Here is a 21,523-nt window from a genome sequence, read left to right on the forward strand (position 1 = left end):
CACTTAGCACATAATTAATCCACATTAAATGGTGCTGAAAAATCTAAACTATACAAAGAGTTACAAGAATTCAAACAGGGAAAGATCATGAGTGGTTTGTAGACTACTTGTGGTCTTTATCTAATTGGTTCAATATTTTTGAGAGCCTACTCTCTGCGAGACACTGGGGTACAGGGGTAGCCAAGAAAGACAAGCTTCCCGCCCTCAAACTACTCAATCTGGAAAACAGACAGTAAATAAGGATGATGACAGGTACAGAAAAGTAGAGCAAAAATTGTCATCTGTTCAGGAAGCGTCACTTACTGGGCAACTTGTAAGATGAGCGGGAGTCAGCCAGGCAATGGCTGCTGGGTGAGTGCATCTATATGAATGTATGTGTGGGGTGGGGTGAGGTTATGAGGAAGTGTACTCAGCCAGCAATCACACCACATGCAAAGACTCGTCCATCACTGCTAGAATAAGAGAACCCAGGTAAGAGTTCCCCACGATAAGGCCAGAAGGGCAGTCAGGGTAAAATCCTGGAAGCCCTCTGAGCCCTGTCAAATAATCTAAACTTTATCCTAACACTAACTGAAATTCTTTAAGGTCAGAAACAGGGCTTCATATTACACTTCATTTTACACACTGGCTGCAGTATGGAAATAGGATGAAAATAATCAAGAATGGATAGCAGAGACAGGAAACCAGGCTGGATGCTTTGGTAATAGTTGAGAACAATGCTGATGTTGGTTTAGATGAAGTTACTGGAACTAAAGGTGCAGAGACTGAGCAGTTTCAATGTGTATTTCAGATGCAGGAAAGAAAAGACTTGCATGCTATTCCATATGGGCTTCAAAAGAAGAGGTCAAAAAGAAATGCCAAGTTAATGGTTTGAGCAATTGCTTTGATGCTGAGGTTGTTTTCGGTGGTGGGAAAAGGTGGAGAACACTGGCACCAGTGAAATCTTGGCAAGGATGTTCATGAAGTCAGCTCTGTATGTGTTGCAGCCAAAGGCTCTGACAGATCCAAGTAGAAGTGGTATTATTGATCAGCACAGATCAGGTTATGCTGCAGTAACCAACAACATGAACATCTCCATGGTTAGTGACAATAAAGTGTATCTTGTGCTTACGTTTGATGTTTACTGCAGGTCAACAGACAGTTCTGCTCATGGCAGTCACTCAGGTTCCAGGCTCCAGGAAACTCCATCTTTACATGGGATTCTATGGCCTCAGAAGCAGAGAAGAACAGAAGGAACCATGTACTGGCTCTCAAAGCCCCTGCAGGAAGTGACTAAATGTGAAATGTTCACATTTCATTGGCCAAAGCAAGTCACCCAATCAAGCCTGTCACCATCAATAGCATGCCAAAGAATCACCCTTCCCCAGGGAAGGGTGAATGATTCTCAAGTCTGTGAACAGCAATAAATCAAACAATGAGATAAATAGGTTTAGATCTTTGGATAAAGCTAACTAGAGCTAAAGAGAGACAAAAGAGAAAGGTTACGCTGAACTTTAAAAAAGATGTGTATGATTTCAACATTAGTAAAGAAAAGCCTTAGGACGATTCGGGTATTAATGTGGGGCAATGGTAAGGAAAGCACCTATGGTAGATAGTTTTTGTTAGTTTCTGTGTTCCTCTTTTATAGTAAAGAGCAAAAGAGAAAGAAAAAAAAAATGAATGATGTACATGAGGGAGAAGGAAAACGAGCCAACCAAAGACTCCACGACCTAAAGAACTGAGGAGGGCCAGCTTCGGAAATAAGGGACGGGGGAGGGTTAAGCTAATGGGGAAGCTGAAAGAGGTCCCGAGAAGTGAACTCAATTTCAGTCATAGAGATGAGATCCCACATAGAGAGAGAAAAGTGAGTCCACTTGGGGTCTGAGAAGAGTAAAAGAGTTCACTCACAATCATCATGGAGGACAGGGCAAGAGTTCCCATTTCCAGTTATATAAATTCTTCTTATAAGTGGAGGCTGTTCCAGAGTGAAAAATGCACTACTTGCAGACACGAGAAATATGGATTCCATTTCTGCTTAGGTCATTAACCTGTGTTTGACCTGAGGCATTCTATGAAACTTTTTGGCCTCATTGGCAAAATGTATTCTAAGATGCTATGCTTTATAAGAATGTTTGGGCAAAACATAAAAGCTCTTTAGACAGATTTTTCCCTAGACCCATCCTCTCCCCAGTATCTTATTACTTTAGATTCACAACAGGGCATGGCATCAGATCTGCCTCTATGCCCTAATAGTATCCTACACTCTGCCCAAATCAGAGTCTTCCATGCCACAACTTAAGGCTCATCAAGTATCCCCTTAAAACACACTCTCAGCTACAAGCATGGAAATGACTCAGTGGTTCAAAAACCTGCCAGCCCAACTTTTACTAAGCGAACAGACTGAGCTCTGACTTCTGGCCCTTCATACCTTAAGGATTCAGCTCATCCTCGATGCATATGAATGAAGCCTTTCCTAATCATTCTCCTGGACAGTTCTACCAGTTTCCTTTCATTCTTCCCAGCTCTCCTGTCCTTTGGCATACACTATACCTCCATTATTCTATAAATATATATAAAATATATATAAGCAACAGGCAGGAAAACTGTTCATTTTTTTTAAGGTCCCGACCTTACGTTGCATATTTATTATGACAAATTTATACAGGACCAATATTCCAACTTTACAGATGAAGAAAGTGAGGCTTAGGAGAATCAATTAATGTGCCCAACATCACCAACTATTAAGTGGCAGACAGTTTGCCTGGATTAAGAAGCGAAAGAATACACTTTACCACTAGGCAAAACTTCCTGTATTTTTCACTGGATTTCCAAATGCATAGGAGTTCTTCCAATTGGACTGTACATTCTCTGAGAGCTTTCATTATATTTTCCAACTCTGTATAATCCTGAGCTTCACAGAGGACTCCTTCACTTAGGCAGCAATTAGAGAGTTATAATTCATTCATAGGCAATAAAGTGACATTTCACATTTCCTGTTTTTAATTGAAATGGAACTAAAATCTAGAGGGCATTTACAATGCTTAATGGATTATGAGGTTTAGTGGTATGGCAGATTGCATTATTGGCCCAAATTCTTCACCCTTCCTGTATCTATGCCCTTGGCCATGCGACTTTGCAATTCCTGCCATTAAGGGGTAGAGGATAGCTCCCCACCCTTGACTTTGAGTTTGGCCATGTTCTCATTACAGCCAACAGAATACAGCATTAAGTGACAATATTCCAATTGTGGCCAAGATCTTGTATGGTTCCATTTGTCCTTCTGTACCTATGTAATTGGCATGAGAATAATTTCTACCAGGGAATTTCTCCTTCAACCTATACCTCAGAATTAGATGTATAAATATCTGAGCCAGTCAGACCTGAAGCTTAGGCAAAGAAACCCAGCCAGGCCCAGCCAAGATCTGCCAACTCCCAGCTGACCCATAAAAATATAAGCAAGCCCATAGCATATCAACATATGATAGGACCTAGCAGAAGCTCTAATGTATCAGTAATAGTTTGGGTCAACTTTTTGTATTTCCACTGTAAGATGCAGAGACTATAATAAAATCTTAGACTTTCAGCCTTATTTCATAATTAGGTAAGATTTAGGGGTACAGTTCCTGTGGACAGGTAGAGTATAACAGGTGTACATATGACTAAAAATGTATTTTATGTGTAGAAGACTAAGAGAGGTAGATTATGGTAGATTATATTACTATTTGTAAACACCCACTTATCCTCTCCCTCCTTTATTTGGCCCTGCTCTGACTTCTGGCCCATGAAATGTGAAAACAACCTGATCTATGACCAGTCCTAGCCAACGCTGTAAATATAACTTTATAGTTCAAGTAAGCCTCTTGGGTTTCTGCCCTTTGCTGTGAAAATGTGTCCCAAATCAGGGCCTTTCCTAACCTGGGCTCCCTAGAAACAAAGGTTTACTGAAGAATGCTCTTGCAAAAAAATGCTGTGGGGAAGTATAAAAAGGCATGAACATGGGGCGCCTGGGTGGCTCAGTCAGCTGAGCATCCGACTTTTGATTTCAGCTCAGGTGATAGTCTCAGGGTTTTGAGATTGAGCCCTGCATCAAGCTCTGCGCTGAGCATGGAGCCTGCTTCAGATTCTCTCTCTCCCTCTGCCTTCCCCACTCCTTCTCTCTTGAAAGAAAGAAGGAAGGAAGGAAGGAAGGAAGGAAGGAAGGAAGGAAGGAAGGAAGGAAGGAAGGAAGGAAGGAAGGAAGGAAAGAAAGAAAGAAAGAAAGAAAGAAAGAAAGAAAGAAAGAAAGAAAGAAAGAAAGGAAGAAAGGAAGAAAGAAAAGAAAAAAAAAAAGAAAAAAGCATGAACCAGCAAAGGAGAAGCCTGACACTTAAAGTATTGCAACTGAGACCTCAGTTGGTCTTAGGGGCTTTCTGCGGCTGGGATGGCCTTCAGAGCTGTCCTAAATTAAGGCAAAGGGACCAGGTTTTTGTGCCCAGGCATCAGCCAGTCATTGGCACAGACACCAGCCAAAAGGAGGCAAAATCTTGCCTGGGATAGCTCCCTCTGCAAAGGGAAGCTCCCCAGTGAGGGATGAACCTGTGAACCATCAGCAGCTGATATACCAAGAGACATGGGTAGGTATGTAAAGCCCTAAACTGGTAGACCTGGATGGAGCTCCACAGTACATACTACATTAGCTGTACCTTCACCTCTGACCCATAGCTTTCAGGTAACGCAGGTGAGTAATATTTGTCTTTAGAGGCCAATGAAATCTGAAAATTTCACTGGCTTCTTACCAAAGTAAAACTGACTGATACATTTATAAAACAACAAAAAGAGGCAAGACCTCACATTTTTAAAATATTTTCTTACATTTTTTAAATGTGTTTTTTTTTAAAGATTTATTTATTTATTTTAGAGAGAGCACGAGTGAGTGGGAAGGGCAGAGGAAGAGTGAGAGAGAAATCTCCAGCAGAGTCTGCAATGAGGGCAGAGCCTGATGTGGGGCTTGCGATCCCACTACCCTGAGATCACAACCTGACCCAAAGCAGAGTCAGACACTTAACCAAATGTGCCACTCAGCTGCCCCAAATTATAAAACATATAAATTATAATTATAAAACATGTACGTGTGTTGCTGCTGCATAAGCTACCCTAAAACTTAATAATTTAAACACAATTTATTTGCTGATGATTCTGAATTTGACGAGAGTTCAGCTTGACGGTTTATTTGTTAGTTTTGCCTGATGTCACTCATGTAAGTCAATCATCCAATGGCTTAACTGGGACTGCAGGCCTTCCATGACTGACTACCAGTTCCGGCTATTAGCTCATACCGGCTGTAGGCTCTGTCTTTAGGTGGCCTCTCAAAATCTCTAAAGAGCAGGCCTGAACTTCTTTACATGGAGGTTTCAAGGCAGGAAGAGAACAACAACATAAGCTCCCATTGCCTTAAGGCTTAGGCTCAAAATTCACAATAACACCACTTTGGCTACTTTTTATTGCTCAAATTCAAAAGGCCAGCCCAGATTCAAGGAGGAGGAAAAGAGACTCCTTGCTTAAAGAGGAGAGCAAGTCATCATGCAAAGTGCCGAGAAAGATACTGTTGCAGCCAGCTTTGCAGTCTCCCACAGGGCTGATGTGTGCTTTATCTTTTTCTAAAGGTATTTTTCTCTGAAGATCAAACAAATGTATGTGATCTTTTCAAGTAGAGACAATTGAAAACATTTACCCACTAGGGGTCAGTACAGAAGAGTCAATTCAAAACTATGAAGTGAAAACAAGGAAGAAAACCAAGAAAAGGAAAAGAAGGGGAAGGAGAAGACGGGAAGGAAGGAGGAAGGATTAAAACACGTGGCATATTCATCCAATATAAAATCCAAAATTCCTCCCTTTTGTTTGATTGTATTCTCTTCTGCCTGAATGCTTACAAAACATTTGTACTTCTTAGCTTCTGAATTTTATGAGTTGGTATTAATTCTATTCCTTACTCCAGCCTATGTCTTGGGTGGTGTATGTGTCTGTGTGTGTGTGGCTAAAGTGCGTCGGAAGAAGAACAGGACATAATCAGATTATTAATAATCAAATGGAAGGAAAAAAATGAAGATTCAGGAGAAATCCCCTGTAAGTAATTTCTAGAAAAATGACAAAAGATATTTCCAACCAAGTCATAATGCAAAACCATTTACAGCAGCAGACAATTATGGCGCTATTAGATTAAAAAGAGAAATGTCTATGTTCTAGAATTTCCCATTATATGGAAATATGCCCTTCACTTACAAGCATCTTCATAGAACATGTGGTTTGTGTCAAATAAAACAAAGCCCATATATTGAGACCCTTCTGTTCTTTTTAAAAACTAATACTGCCACTAAGTGCCACAGAATCAATTCCACCAGGGTAATTCTTGTTTAATATTGGTGAAATAATCCAATAAATTAGTACTAAATATAAACATGTATATCTTTCCATTGCACATGAGAAAAATGTTATTTAGTGGCATAAGAAAGTGAGAAAGAGAAAAAATCTTTGACCGACAAGCTTCAAATTTCAAAATTATACCGCTGATGATGCACACAGTTCTTGGTGGTTTTTCTTAGCAAAATAAAAGAACTCTTAGCAAAGCTTCACTAAGAATAATAGAGAAATATGACAAACTGCCTAACATATATAAATGTAAACAATTTTGTAGGCAAAGGGAATGGGAAGGGGTAAGAGCGGTGCTGTCTGTTGTAGCACACACCCGAATTTGGTACAAATGGGCCTTATCTGTATTCCAGAGCCTTCAGAATATTCACTGGAATTGGTAACGACTAGTAATCAGCAACTTTTCTGCTGCTTTATATTCACAGAAGCAGCCAGCCCAAGTGAGTAGCAGCCATCAGATGAGATCACTAGCTATATTGTTCGGGTTGATTTTAATTGCCTGGAAAGGGTCATTACCATCTTTGGCAATATGTTATTTTAAAGAGTGACTATTCCTATGTGAGAACAAAAATGGACCATGAGTCTGTTAAGTGTTAGAAACTACAAGGAACTATTCAGTAAGATCTTGGCCCTGGTGGCATAAAAATCCTGTCCAAGTCTGATTACACTGACAAACAAACACACTTACCTGCAGAACTTTTTAAAACTAATATGGAAAGTCAACACAGATTCCCAAAACGATGACCAAAGAGAACCACCCAAATGTCACATCCTGCTTTATAAAATGCCAAGACTTCTGTTTCCATAGCAACTTTTACATATAGGTAATTCCAAAGTGAATGAGTTCATGATATTTAAGAGCAACAAGACAAACATTTGCATGGGAAAACGTCTATGGAACTAGAGTATTTGAAACCTGGAGGATACTTACAAAATTATTACATCAGTGTACGTTTAATATGGAAATTGCAGCCATCAGGATATTTGTTCTTTAAATTAAAATCCTAGATACATGATTCTATACATGCGATAAAACTACATAGAACTATACACACACTCATGTACTCAGGTTTAAAAAATATAGTGATAATTATAAATAAGGTCTGTTGTCTTGCTAACAGTAATGCACCAATGTCAATTTCCTGGTTCTGATATTACACTACAGCTAATATGAAGTATCACCACGGGAGGAAGCTGAGTGAAGGATATACAGACATCTTTGTGCTATGTTTGCAACTTCCTATGAGTGTAATCACTTCAAATTAAAAAATTTAGGGGCAACTGGGTGGCTCAGTACGTTAAGCATCTGCTTTCGGCTCGGCTCCTGATCCTGTGGTCCTGAGATGGAGCCCTGAGTTGGACTCCCCGCTCAGCCGGGAGTCTGCTTCTCCCTCTCTCTCTTCCCCTCCTCCCTGCTCATGCATGTGCTCTCTCTCTCTCAAATAAATAATCTTTAAAAAATGGGGCACCTGGGTGGCTCAGTCAGTTAAGTGTTTGCCTTCAGTTCAGGTCATGATTCCAGGGTCCTGGGATGGAGCCCCACATCAAGCCCCCCATTGAGCCAGGAGTTGGGCTCCCTGCTAATGCTATTCCCTCTCCTTTTGCCTCTCCCCCCCCACTCATGTTCCCTCTCCAGCTTTGCTCTCTCTCTCTCAAATAAATAAAATCTTAAAAAAAACTTTAAAAAAATAAACAAATAAAATAAAAAGTTTAAAAATGTAAGTTACCAGTTCTCATCCCCACAAATAACTCATAAAGTCCTATAAGGACTAAGGAATTTCTGTTATTTCGACAGAACAGTTAATGTTTCTAAAAGATCATAAATTGGGAAGCAGTGAAAAGGAAATGGGATATTTTCTGAGGTATAATGGGGGCTTTCTATCAAAGGATGATTGGTGAGACTGTTTAATGCCCACAAGGCATCCCCCACCCTGTTTATAACTATGTAGCTATTTATTGTTTAGGAAGATGATCTTTTGATTTTTTGTGAAGCACTTAGTTGTTTCTTTCATATTCAGTGTTTTATTCTAATAAATAAACGGATTTTGCAAATTCCAAATTAAATTCCAAATTCCTTCACAAACTAAAATAAGCCACTTACATCAAGGACCAGCCGTAAGTACTGACTACCTAAGTACTTCTGCCCCCTCTAGGGCATATGTCTGTCACAGAATTTTCTAAATTCCGACCATATCAAGATATCCATCTGTTGTCAATTAATGAGTTGACACCCAGAAACTGTGCAAAATACAATATCTTCAAATTTTACACTCAAAAATTTTAAGTCCAATAAAAAGAAGCCCTAATGTAACTATCGTAGAACTGCATGTGAATGAAACAGATCAGATCAATCTCCTTTCATTACGCAAATACTCACCAAACTCCCAATATGCTGTGCCATTCCACCCACAGACTATTAGGAAAGACAGATATTAAACAACTGCACAATATCAATTAAATTCTAATCCATTCTCCCTCTAAAGAAAAATTTTTACAACACCGTTGAGAGCAGAAAGTATGGAGCTCAAACCTAGTCTGGAGGACACTAAAGGCTTCCCAGAGGACTAGACCAGTGGGTATCACCCAGACAAATGGTAGGATTAGAATTAAAGAGCTTTCCTGGCACAAATAACAGTGAATTGAGGGTGGATATGAGTTGAGATGTGAATGAGGAGCTTGGAGTGGAAGCCATGGGTGCAGGAACCTTGAAGCCAAAGTGTCATCTTGAGTCTTCCAGAAAGTTTTAAAAAGCTCCTATAAATTGGAACTTCCAGTATGGGTAAGAAATAAAGGGAAGAAGTCTCACGCAGACAGGCTGCACCAGCGGCATTTTTTCTCCAGGCAACGGATGTCCAATGATACGAGGTTTCTGGCTCCTGGATGAATACTGCAGCATGTGTCAGAAAGACTGGAGTACGAAAGGCAGTGGGGCGGAAGACGGTTTCTGAATCTGCTGCATTTAGGTAAGACGTATAAAGGGTGTAAAATGCTTGAAACCCGGGCTGGTGCATAATCACACAAATGAATGTTCTTGTATTTTTAATCAGTTGACTGGATGCAGGGACAAAAGAAGAGGATGGTGCCGAGCCTCCTGATGCCACGTGCCTTGAGGACCACAATGAGAATAAATGAAAGAAGAGATCACCTCGAGCTTAAACCAGCTTGGGAGGAAAAATGATGAATCCCATTTTGACACAATGGCTTTAAAGTAGCAGATACCCAAGAGATCGAAGAGATGATGGTCGAGGTGACAGAAAGAACACTGTGAAAAGTCAGCTGCAGACCTCTGCTGAATATGAGCATTACTGACAGGACCTCTGGTCATGGGGGTACTCCAGCCACATGCTGTGAACTCAGCACCCTCCGAAAGCAAAGCTCTCGTGCATTTATCAAACTCCACTGTGAGCCAGATACTATGATAGGAGCTGCTTTGCAATTGCGAGTAAAACAGATGTGGTTACTGCTTATAAGATGCTTACGGAATAGTAAACAAGGAATCAGATAAGGAAATAGTTCCAAATTATGATAAGTGCTTTGGGGGATATGAAAAGAAACTGGCAGAGGGACCCCAATTAAAAGGAGGGAAATTAGAGAGCCCTCTTTTAGTAAATGATATTTAAAATTGTGACCGAAGGAATGAGCAGTAGTCAAAAATCTACGTGTGTGTGTGTGTGTGTGTGTGTGTGTGTGTGTGTGTGTGTGTGTTTGGGCGTAGAGGTCAGAACGTGGACTACTAGGCAAAGGGATAAAATAGACCCTAAGGTCAGAAAGAGGTCAACAAAACTGCAGACAATGAATAAAAGCCTATGAAGTTTGTGTTCCCAAAAGCATGGCATGAGATGATGTTGGAGGGACAGGTAGCGTTTAAATCCTACATGGCTTCGTAGATATTTAAGAGTTCCAAATGCAACAGAAAATCATTTAAGTGCTTTGAGGAGAGGAGTATTAATTTAACTTACATTTAAAAAAAAGAACTGCCCTGACCGCAGTGCAGAGAATGACTTGGGGGAGGAAGCAAGAAAGGAGGCAGAGAAACCAGTGTAGTTAGTTATCCCCCAGGAGAAGACCGTGACTTGGAATAGGACAATGTGAGTGGAGATGGAGAGAAGTGGACAAATTTGAGAAATATTAGAACCAAAACACACAACAGATCTGAGTGGTACTAGTTCCCTAGAATAAGAGTATTTGAAGTATTGAAATGGTCCCAAGAATTCTTTGTCCCAAAGACAGTACAGGGACAGGCTCATGTATCAGCAATATAATCAAAGTGGTTTTTGATCAGAGTCAAGCAACTAGGAAAAACAAATGGGACAAATTTGTTCTCCTGTTTCAGAACACAGGAAATTTACAATCTGAGTTATAAAGGCACCTAAAAGAGCGCTATGGAATTGCTGTAACATATATAATCTATTACTTAGAATGACAATATGTCTGCAATAAGCAATACGCATACTTTCTGAACTATTTTATCCTACTTAATAAAAGTCATTTTTTCTAACTTTTTGCAAGGCAGCTTCTTGCACAGTAAAGATTCTACAAATATTTACATTCCAAGTAGCAGAGCTGTTTGAGATGCTATAAAGTTCTGCCAGCACTTCTATTACAAACTCCTATTTCTTGTTTATAACATGTACATAAAAAGGGGAGAAATAAAAATGTACTATGGATTGAAACTTGGCATACAAAGTTTCAACTACAGAGTGGATTTCTCTTGCAGCAAATTTTCAAAAGAAATGTCCCCACTAGTATTAAAGAGAGCATGTATTGAATGGAGCGCTGGGTGTTATACGCAAACAACATGGAACACTACATCAAAAACTAATGATGTAATGTATGGTGATTAATATAACATAGTAACATAAAATTAAAAAAAAAATGCCCCACTATATCTAGTAGATAAATGGGGGGGGGGAGGTGGTGGTGCAAACCAAAAAACCGCTTCGCATAGTTTTGTTCCTGAAATTTTTTACACAAATTAGATCTGAGACTGCTATCTGTTATCCCTTAATTTCAAAAAAATGTTCTGTCTTCAACTATTCTGTGGCCAGCCCAACACTCTATTATTGCGAAGCATCTTTGCAAAAAGAATAGTATCTAAGGCAGTAGTATCAAGCCGAAGAAAGGACATAGCCTACCAGCATTAAATAACTAATAAATACATTTTAAAACCATCGGGACACCTCCGAAATGCTCACCTTCAAAGAGACAAACTTCCCTAAGATAAAAAGCTTAAAAGTGAACCAGTGGTGGTGAATGAATCAGAGATGGCAAGCAAACATGCACAGCATCAGTTAATCCTCCTGCCATCGGAGTATCTCCCGGTGTACAGAGTCAACATTATTTTTTCTGCTAACACCTTACTAACTGATGATTGGAAAACACAGAACACTGAACCAGCACCATGCACAACATAGTGATATATAGACCTGGCAGTTTTAAAGGGGCAATTATAGCTATATACCATTTCAGCACAAAACATATCAAGAGTTAATGAGAACTTCAAGTTGTACACTTAAATTATGCAGTAAAAACAAAACTAGATGTGTGCTGAATGTGTGAGGAGTTAGGAACTTATAAAAGAGAAAGACATATTTTGCTAGCAGAGCGAAGAGGCTATTAGTTTGTAGTAACTAGGCACGTTTGAAATGTGACAGTGATAAAACTGAACGTAAATCAACAATGGAAAGGCTACAGCTTGCTGTCTAGAGCTAATCTTTGCTCCAGTTGAAATTGCTCAGCACTTTGGTCCTATTAAATGTTCTGCTGCCATTTTAGGGAACAACTGGGCTATCTGGTTGGGCTGTGAAGGATGCTTAAAAGTTAGAGTTCTGGAGAACGGACTTAATGCCTTCATGTCTTCAGGCTAACATTACTGATGTACAGACAGTGCCCAGAATGTGGGGCTGAATGTTATTGTCTGAGGCAGCCACTGCCTGAATCTATTACCCTGCAAATCAATTAACCACTCCAGGTCTGTTATCCCACCTTCAGACAGGAGGGCCACACATATGCATCCGCCTCACCATTTACCCTAAATAAAAATGTGTAGCAATTTGCTCTATTTCCTTGGTGGATACTGTCCCTTTGGAGGGTCCTCAAACTATATGTTGGACTCTCAACTGACTTCAAGCAAGCATTCAAAGACCATTAACGCCTGAACCCACTATTTTTATAATTTGCAAGCAAACATATTTCCATTAGCAAGGCTGAACCCTATCAGATGTCTTCTATGAACGACATTTACAGGAACCTGTCCCATTGCAGCCAGTGATTGGTACATATGAGGAATTTTTGTAAATGTTGCTCAAATGGGTACGAGTGGTAACCTACAGACAACCTCCTTCCTCGTATCACACCCCACAACGGGTTAAAACCACAACCTGAGATGCCAGGTTATTGCAGCCAAAGTCATGTTACTGTTAGTAAACACAACTAGCAAAGGAAAAGTAACACATTTGACTTTGGTATTGAGACATAATAGCTCTTTCAAAGGTAAATTACTCCTTTTCAATCACTGAAGGGCTCTGACTCATTGTTCTGATTAATTCCTGTTTTTAATCTATTTACAGATCAGGATTCTTTTTCAGCTAGTGTGATACTCATCTCTGTGGGGGTAAACAGAAACCACAGCTCGTAGAGGCCTCCTACTTTAAAAAAAAACAAATATTCTTGCATAATCATTTTTAAATTTCTGGATTTACCTACTCACCATATGAGCTGGGGTTTCTGACCTCCCTCCTAAACATCACACATCTCCCCTCTCTCCGTGCTGCTTTCTCTATCTAGCTGTTTCCCCACATCATGGTTTGAGGTGAACAAATTGGCCACCCCTTTCCCATAGCTGTCTGTCCCCCTCTCTTTGGCTCAAACCAGAGATTGACTCTCTTCACCATAGCGGGTATTGTTTATTATTAAATCATTCCTCTGGGCACATCTCCTTGTTGTAAATCAATAAGCAAATGCAATACAGAGGACACACGGATTGGCGAGTCGAGCGGGGCTTTGCACAAGCACAGCCCATAAACCTTCCGTTCATTTCAATCAACCAGAAAAAATTTCTAATTGTGCTGTGACTTGGGGTACCCAGTTGGCACTTCCTGGTTTTCCGTTCCTGATATTCTGTTACCTGCTTGGTTAGCTTTGTGGGTCTCCTTAGAAAAGGGAAAAGCAGCCAAGACCAGGTCCGAGCTCAAGAAACCTGGACTATAGCCCATTCCAGAGAAAACCTGGCAAATAATCGCAGCAGAAGATCCTGTCCAAGGTTGCAGATTTGAAAGTGGAAAGAGAAGAGAATGCAGCTTGGAAAACTTGATCCCTAATCGGAGAATCCTCCGCCCTGGTTTCCTCGGAGCTAGGGACCAGGGAGGGGTTTCTGGAAAAAAGCTATCACAATCCCCCCCCCCCCGCCCCCTGCACTATGAACCTAGGATTCATCTTCAGCACTCCTGCGGTTCACAACTTTCTTTCTTTCTTTCTTTTTTCCAACTTCACTAGCCAGATCCGCTGCGCTAAGGGCTAGCCAGAGGGACCCACCTCGCGTTTCTCCACGCTGGAGGTGGGGATGCAAAGTCTTCCCAGTCTGGAAACCAATCCCCGCCCAAGAAGGAAAAATATCTCCCCAAAGCAAATCTGTTGCGAGACGCATCTTTTACTCTCGGCCCGTCGGGTGCACATCTCCGCAAACAAACTTTAGGGCTAGGAGCCTCGAAGCCAGTGCGTAAAGTTTGCCCGGGCAGGTGGCTCATCGCGGTGCCCCGGGCCGGCGGGAAGAGCCGGGCACCCCTCACTTACCTGGTCCCTGCAGCTCACAAGGCGCCCGCTCTGCCTGCCCGCCCGCCGGCCGCGGTTCTCCGGCGCCTTGGGGGCCGCCGTGCGCGCCCGCGCGAGCCGCCGCCGCAGCGCTCCGGTCTGCGCCGTTCCCGGCGGAGCCCGCGGCGCCCGCCCGCCTGCCCCGCGCCGCCGCCGCCGCCGCCGCCGCCACCGCCGCCACCACCGCCGCCACCGCCACCGCCGCCGCGCGCCAGGCTGCTGTAGCTGCTGCCGGCGCCGAGCGAGCGCTTCCTGCGCCTCCGCCGCCCAGGCTCCGGCTCCAACTCGGGCGCGGGCACTGGAGGGAGGGGAGAAGGGGCGGGAGACAGGGGCGGGGAGCGCAGCGGAGCAACCAACGGGGTCCCGCGCTTCGCGCCGGCTGCGCCCCCAGCGCCTCCGCGCCGGCTGGGAGTCCGCGCCGCCCTGCGCTCTGCCGCGTGCGCCCACGTGTGTCCGGCCTCCGCAGGGCCTTGGGCGGCGGTGCGGGATGGGGCGGCGGTCAGCGTGTCACCGCTTGGTGGCCTCGTGTGCGCACAGCTGGGGTCCGGGGAGCACGGGGTTAAAGGTAGGAATTCCACTTAAAGGAAAGCCTCCTGCAGCTGCGCTCCCACAAGTGCGCAAAGATTGTCAGTTTCTTTGCGGATAATTATTAAACGTTCGCTATGTACCAGGTAGTGGACTGCGCAATTTAAGGGAATTAGTTCATGGCGTCCCCAGAGCAACCCTGAATCTATAATTATTCCTTGACTTAATGATGAGGAAATTAATTTGCCTAAGGCCTCAATGAGTCAGTTATAAGAATAATCACAATCGTATTCTGACAAGGACCCTGTGAGGTATGTCTTATTTTATTTGCTTATGTACATGCAGGCAGTGGTTGGTTGGAGAACCTGGACGTTGAGTGAAAGCCTGTTGTAAGCCCTTGCTTTGAACAGCTAGGCTGGACTTACTTCCAGTACCTGTGCAAAGGTTGTTCAGTCAGCTTTACACGTAGTTGAAAAACAATTGGAAACAACCTACCTGTACATCATTAAGAGCGTGTCTAATTAAACTATAGTGGAATGCATTGGGCTATAATGCAGCACCTATAGAGAGGGAGGTACATTTATTACCAGTGGCATGAAATGACCTTCAGGAAGTATTGTTAGGGGAAAAGTTAGTTCAGGAAAGATATTTACAGTTTTTGTGCTTATATGCACGTCTATATATGCATATTTATGCATTCACAGTTTCTAGAAGGATGTCCTAAGATACTGTTAACAATACTCCTTGTTAAGACTGTAATTGGGGCTGAATCTTATAATTCTTTGACATCGTTTTAAGAGGTTACCATAAGTTTACTTTCCCTTTATGGTAAAACCAAAAATCCAGTCATGTTTGTTTAATTAGGTTCAATAAGTTCACAGCCCTATCTCCTCTTTTCTCCCTGTGATTCCTCCTGTCAGGGACAAAATTCATCATCAAGGGCAGCACCCTGGGAGGAGACCTGAGAGGGGGTTTAAGGGAAACAGCTATTTTGACTGCTCTTTCTCATTCTTGCTCATTTCCCCCCAAAATAAGGACCCCTCCCTAGTCCCCTGCAATTCAAATATAGCATTTGAATTGTTGAGAAAAATCTTAGTAAGCAGGTTTAAAAGACAAGACGCAGAGCCCAGTTCCTGAAGGTGCCATGGCAGTGCTCCTGCCATTCTGGCTGGTAGGAAGGAACTGTGTCAAAGCCTTGAGCAAAGCAGAGGTAGCCCCAGAACTACTTGAGCAGTGATGCTGTCTCTCCCCATGAGCACACAGCAGGGACCTGGGATGCACTGGGTAACTTTCTCTGATGTTGGTCACTTTTGTCCAGTCTCTGCCTTTAGCAGGAAACCTTTCTTCCCTTTAAGAGTAATAGCTGGATTACCACCACCACCAACAATAAAGGCTGGCTTTATTTATGTTTGAAAAGGGGGGGAGGCAAGGATAGATGGAACATGCTACTATCAATAAAATAATGTGCTTTTCCCCATCAGAATTAAATTGCAGTAAATTTGGGCTCCTTAAAGCCTCTCTGCTTAGGAAAAGAAAAAAAAATAGAACAGGTATGGAAAGGTTGTTTATGGCCTTTTCAGTTGTTATTGGTTACTGTAAATAATCTTTTTGCTTGCAATCTGGGAACATGTTGGCAAACCCCCTGAGTGTGACAAAATGTTTTATTGAGTAGAACTGGTGTATTCTGGAAGGAACTGAGAAAATTTTACATGCAAATTATGCTCATGCCTGGCACCTAGCAGGTGTAATTACTGCCATGCCCACATCCATCAAAAGAAGTGCTTCTTCTCTTAATATTTTCAAGTTGATGTCTCATAATGCATTTCCCTTCTAACACATACATATATACCCCGTCTAGTGGGAAAGGAAAGAGCATTTTCATCAAGGAGGGAAAGCTGGCCCCAGGCAGCAAAATGCCAGGGGGAAGACAAGAAAGAAGCTTCCTACTTTCGAGAAAAATCTAAACCTGAACCCCCCACCACCCTCTCCAAATACTTAGTCATTTCCAAACTCAGATTACATTGCCTGTGCTGGTGAAAACCCATTAGTACTGGAAAGGGATTTAATAGACTTTCTAATCTATGGTTATGGCAGAAGGTGGGGGAGGGGCGTCTTAAATTTGTAGGAGTGATGATGAACATTTAGTGTGAACCAGAGTTTCATAAGCAGAACAGGTAAGAGGTGTATAAATATATGTATTTAGAGACATATGCATCATTTTATTTCCTCCCTCTGCTCAAAATGTAAAACATAATGTGAGTCAACTGAAAACCTGATATTTACCAAAAGTTGATACACAAGAGCAGGTTTAAATAAAATTCCCATCCAATTTCTGGGCCGGAAGCCCAGGAAATTAAAAAAAAAAATTAAAGGCACATGTGGGTCTTCTCAGTGTGAATGCCGGATGGAGTTTTTATTGAATTTGGCCTCAACTGATTGTAGCATTATAAGCAATTTTGCAGTTAAGTTTCAGCAGCCATTTAGATGGCAAATCCTTTTTTTAGGGTATTATAACTAAGAATAATAACTTCCTTTTTCTATGGCACCTTTTATTTCAAAGCACTTTAAAGTGTGAGATCATCTTCCCATTATTAATATACCCCATCTGTGTTGGAATATAGAAGCTATTTCATGCCACTGACACCACATAACACTTATTTGTTTGCCTGTTTATTGTGTAGCAAAAGGAAATGAAGGAAAATATCTGCTAAACCCACTGCCTGACATTCTTAGGTAAAAGTATAAATTGGGATGTAGCCAAGTTACTATAAAACTTACCTATTTCTGTAAAAAGAAGTGTGGAGTCTTTTGGTTTCCATAGGTGGAAAGAGAGGTCCTATGGACATTGCCATGTTACCATTCCAAAGTTCTAGATTATATCTAGTTGTAAAGGTCATATTGCTGAGTATACAGAACTGTCATCTCTAGTGCTGGGAGGGGGGTGCTTCTGCGGGTTCTTTGGGTCAAACTACAAAGTAATAATACATTGTCAGAATCCAAGCTGGAGTAAAAAATAAGATGGCTACAATAACTGGATAATATAGTCATAAATCTTTTCATGAAACATTCACCTTAAATATCTGATTGTCTAGTGAATATCCTTATTCAAGCAAGTTCTCCACTTTTCTGGTGAGAGGGTCAAACTGAGGGATTCTGGAAACTTGAATGCATATAAAATGCTTAGCACTGTGCCTGGGACTTAGCTCTGAATACTAATCAAATATAACGAATTCAGGTGCCTACTCATTTGTTTTCTCCGCTGAAGAAGTTTGCCGAACTTCCTGTCTACAGTGGCTCTGCTGTCATTCTCTCTCCTTCACAGAACATATCCCTATGTGACATTTTTTTTTTACATTTGTTTTGTATTGCCAGAATCCCTCACTAGAATGAAAGCTTCATGAAAGTAGGGACTTTGTTTTGTTTACTGCTGCATTCACAGACCCCGGCACGTACCTGACATACACATGATAGGTGTATCATAAATCTGTAATGATTAAAAGAGCTTCTGGTGTGCCCAGCACTGTATTAATTGCGTGTATGCAGTACTTTGCAACCCTCACAACAACCCCATGAGGTGCCTCCTGTTTCACCACCTTTTTACAGAGGAAGGCACTAGGACGGAAAAGTGAAGCCATATATTTGGAAGCTCTCCCTTCAAAGATTACACGAGGTATAAGTAGCAGGACTTGGCTCTGAATCCAGGGGTTTAATGCCAGATTCTGCCCTCAGTACATCCCTGTAGGTTAAAGTGGATTTTGTTTCCCATCTAGTCCAGCATTTCTAAAACTTTAATAATACCCGCTATCGGGGATCTGATTAAAATGCAGATTCTGATTGAGCAGATCTGGGGTAAGGCCCCAAACTGCGCATTCTTCCAAGCTTTTTGGAAGATGCCCGTGCTGCTGGTCCATAGTCCAGACTTTCAAGAGCTAGGATATGGTCCATATCTTTCAGTACTAACATATAAGCCAGCTGGCACATTCCAAACTTTAGGGATATAAATTAATGGAAGTTAAAAACAGTATTGGAATTAATTGTGAAATCATAGAATTCAACTTAGGCATATTACTTCTAGGTTTACAGTGACTGGTCCGGAGGACAAGCTCAATAAATAGGAATTTCTTAGAAGAAGAACCCGAGGTACATAAAGATGATATAACTTTCACCAGTTCATAGATGGTAGAGCTGAGAAAACCTCACAGTTGTCCTCCTTTTTTTTTTAAGATGTCATTTATTTATTTGACAGAGAGAGACACAGCGAGAGAGGGAACACAAGCAGGGGGAGTGGGAGAGGGAGAGGCAGGCTTCCCGGGGAGCAGGGAGCCCGATGCAGGGCTTGATCTCAGGACCCTGGGATCATGAGCTGAGCTAGAGGCAGACGCTTAACGATTGAGCCACCCAGGCACTCCACAGCTGTTCTCTTTTTGATCAGAAAGCTCTGGCTCCTCTCAAATCAGTTTCTTAAAGGTAGATTTCATGGAAATTTGAAATGGCAACAGAATGACAAGGTTAAGAGAGTTGGTAAAGAGGGTGTGCACAAATATAACTAGCAGTTACACTTTGGTAGGGATGAGGTTGTTGCAAAATGAAGAAATGAGGCCATTTGAAGTTCACAGCTCTTAAATTGAAACACTACTACATAGCACCCTAAAGATTATTACATATACAGACCCTCCTCCCAATGTATGTGACTATACACAAGAAGTGTTGGTTTCCAATTTAGTAACTTTATATGTGTTCTTTTTTTTTGCCCAAGTATAAATGAGAACAACACTGCCTTCCCCATTTAAGTATGATCATATTTTTAAAAAGAAATTATTGAAAATATGAACTTTGTACAAAGCGATTTGCCTTTCATTATTTCATTATTTTTTCTTTTTACTAGGGGTTTCAATAATTATTTTATCAGCCTATCTAAAATGCTTTCCCCAAGACTGCCAACATTTCTTGGAATAAAGATGGAGATTTTTTTATATGCTAAAATATAGAAAATAATCTGTATATACTTATATCTTAATTCTGTTCACATTATTATGATACTAATTTTTTGACAGTAGTAAATTTATTGACATTAAAAGTGGGCTTCTACTCTATGTGTATCTTTGAAATGCTTTATATATCTAAAAACATCTTCGTTGATATATTGAGATAAAGGCATTTTCTAAACTTGAGGCAAAAGAAAGTTCTTCATAGGGGAGTGTGAGAATGAAAAACAGAAAGCGTGTCTTTATGAATAAAGGATGGCTAGTATTTTTAAGTGTATTTGTATGAAGTGTAAGAATGAAATTATGCTTCTTTTAGTTACTTCTAGCTGCTATAACAAATTGCCATGGACTGCGTGGCTTAAACAACAAACATTTGTTCTTCACACTTCTGGAGACTTGGAGTCTGAGGTCAGGGTGCCAGCATCTTGGGTTGTGGTGAAGGTCCTCTTCCTGGCTTACAGATGTCGTCGTCTTGTTGTAGTTTGACAGGGCAGAGAGCAGAGAGAGAGAGACAGAGAGAGAGCACAAGAGAGCAAGCCGGCCCTCTGGTCTCTTCCTATAAGGGCACTAATCCTTAGAGTCATGAGGGCTCCACCCTGACCTAAGCACCGCTCAAAGCCTCCACCCCTCAATACCATCTCATTGAGGGTCAGGATTTCAACATAGGACATCTGTGGCAGGACACAAGCATTCAGTCCATAACAATACAAGGTAGGTTGAGATAAACTACTGTGCTGGATAGAAAACATTGTATAACCAACCAAGAGACAAGCAAGTTTATGATGATTTAGTCGCTATCATCAGATCCTTATGAGCCTACAGAGTAGTGTGAAATAGTATTTGACAACATTTCTAGGCATCTCTATCAAATGGGTTTTTCAGGCTCTGAAAAAGGAAACAAAAAAAGTAGTCTTCTATTTCAGCCAGTTTGCCCCTTTGCAATGCCTTTTCCTTACTAACTTGGTGTGGCATTAATAAGAGTAACTATAGGTATAAAACAACAAGGAGTGAGTGATCAATTCTGTCACCAGTGTAGATATCTCACCATGGCTACTTGATCTATAAAAGTAAGATCTGTTTCCATATTTGCTAATCGCTGAGACTGTATCATCAGGAAAGAGTAATTTCCACACCTAGTCACAACTAGCCAAACACAATGAACCCTTTCTTCCTCCACAAGTGGAAGAGCTGCTGACATCTAAGGTTTTAATGACTGCCTTGGGACCACTCACATGACCCAACACACTGCATACGTGAAAATGTTCATGGAAAGAACACACGTCAAGTGGTAAGTTTCTAAAATTCTTTTCGATTACGTGCCACTCATTTTGGTCATCTACTTTTGATATTTTTTTCATTTTTGTTAAAATGATTAAAGGGAAAGAGATTTTTCTCATTGAAACACATACTTCATTATGCTAAAATATCCTTTCAAGAAACTGATAACCAGAATTCTTTAGCCTAGTGGTTCTGAAACTTTTGCTGCACATCTGAATCAGTTGCGGGGGCGTTTTAAAAATCTAGATGCCCTGGCTGTACCTCATACTCATTAGCTTGGAATATCTGGGGTGTAGTACCCAGACGTCGGTATTTTTTTTCACTGCCCTTGTGATTCAGCTGGGCCACAATGTTTGAGAAGCATCGTGGGTTAAGTTTTGCCCCCCCAAAAAAGCTTTGTTGAAGTTGTTCCCCAACATGTGAACATGACCTTATTTGGACATAGGGTCTTTGCAGATGTAGTTAAATTAAGATGAGGTCTTACTGGATTAGAGTCAGCCCTAATCCAGTCACTGGTGTGCTTTTATAAGTAGGGGAATTTA

General features: G+C 41.4%; 1 protein-coding gene across 4 annotated transcripts in view; it reads right to left on the bottom strand.

The window, feature by feature from the left end:
* The window catches only part of CNTN3 (contactin 3), a 333,748-nt gene extending 319,467 nt beyond the window's left edge, over positions 1–14,281 (bottom strand). For all 4 annotated transcript variants that reach the window (XM_027585016.1, XM_027585017.2, XM_027585018.2 and 1 more), the window contains exon 1: positions 14,176–14,281. The gene's annotated coding sequence lies outside the window, so the exon portion shown is untranslated. The remainder of the gene's footprint in view (positions 1–14,175) is intronic.
* Positions 14,282–21,523: the final 7,242 nt, after the last annotated feature.

This window comes from Zalophus californianus, chromosome 1, assembly GCF_009762305.2.
Source record: "Zalophus californianus isolate mZalCal1 chromosome 1, mZalCal1.pri.v2, whole genome shotgun sequence".
NCBI classification, from domain to species: Eukaryota; Metazoa; Chordata; class Mammalia; order Carnivora; family Otariidae; genus Zalophus; species Zalophus californianus.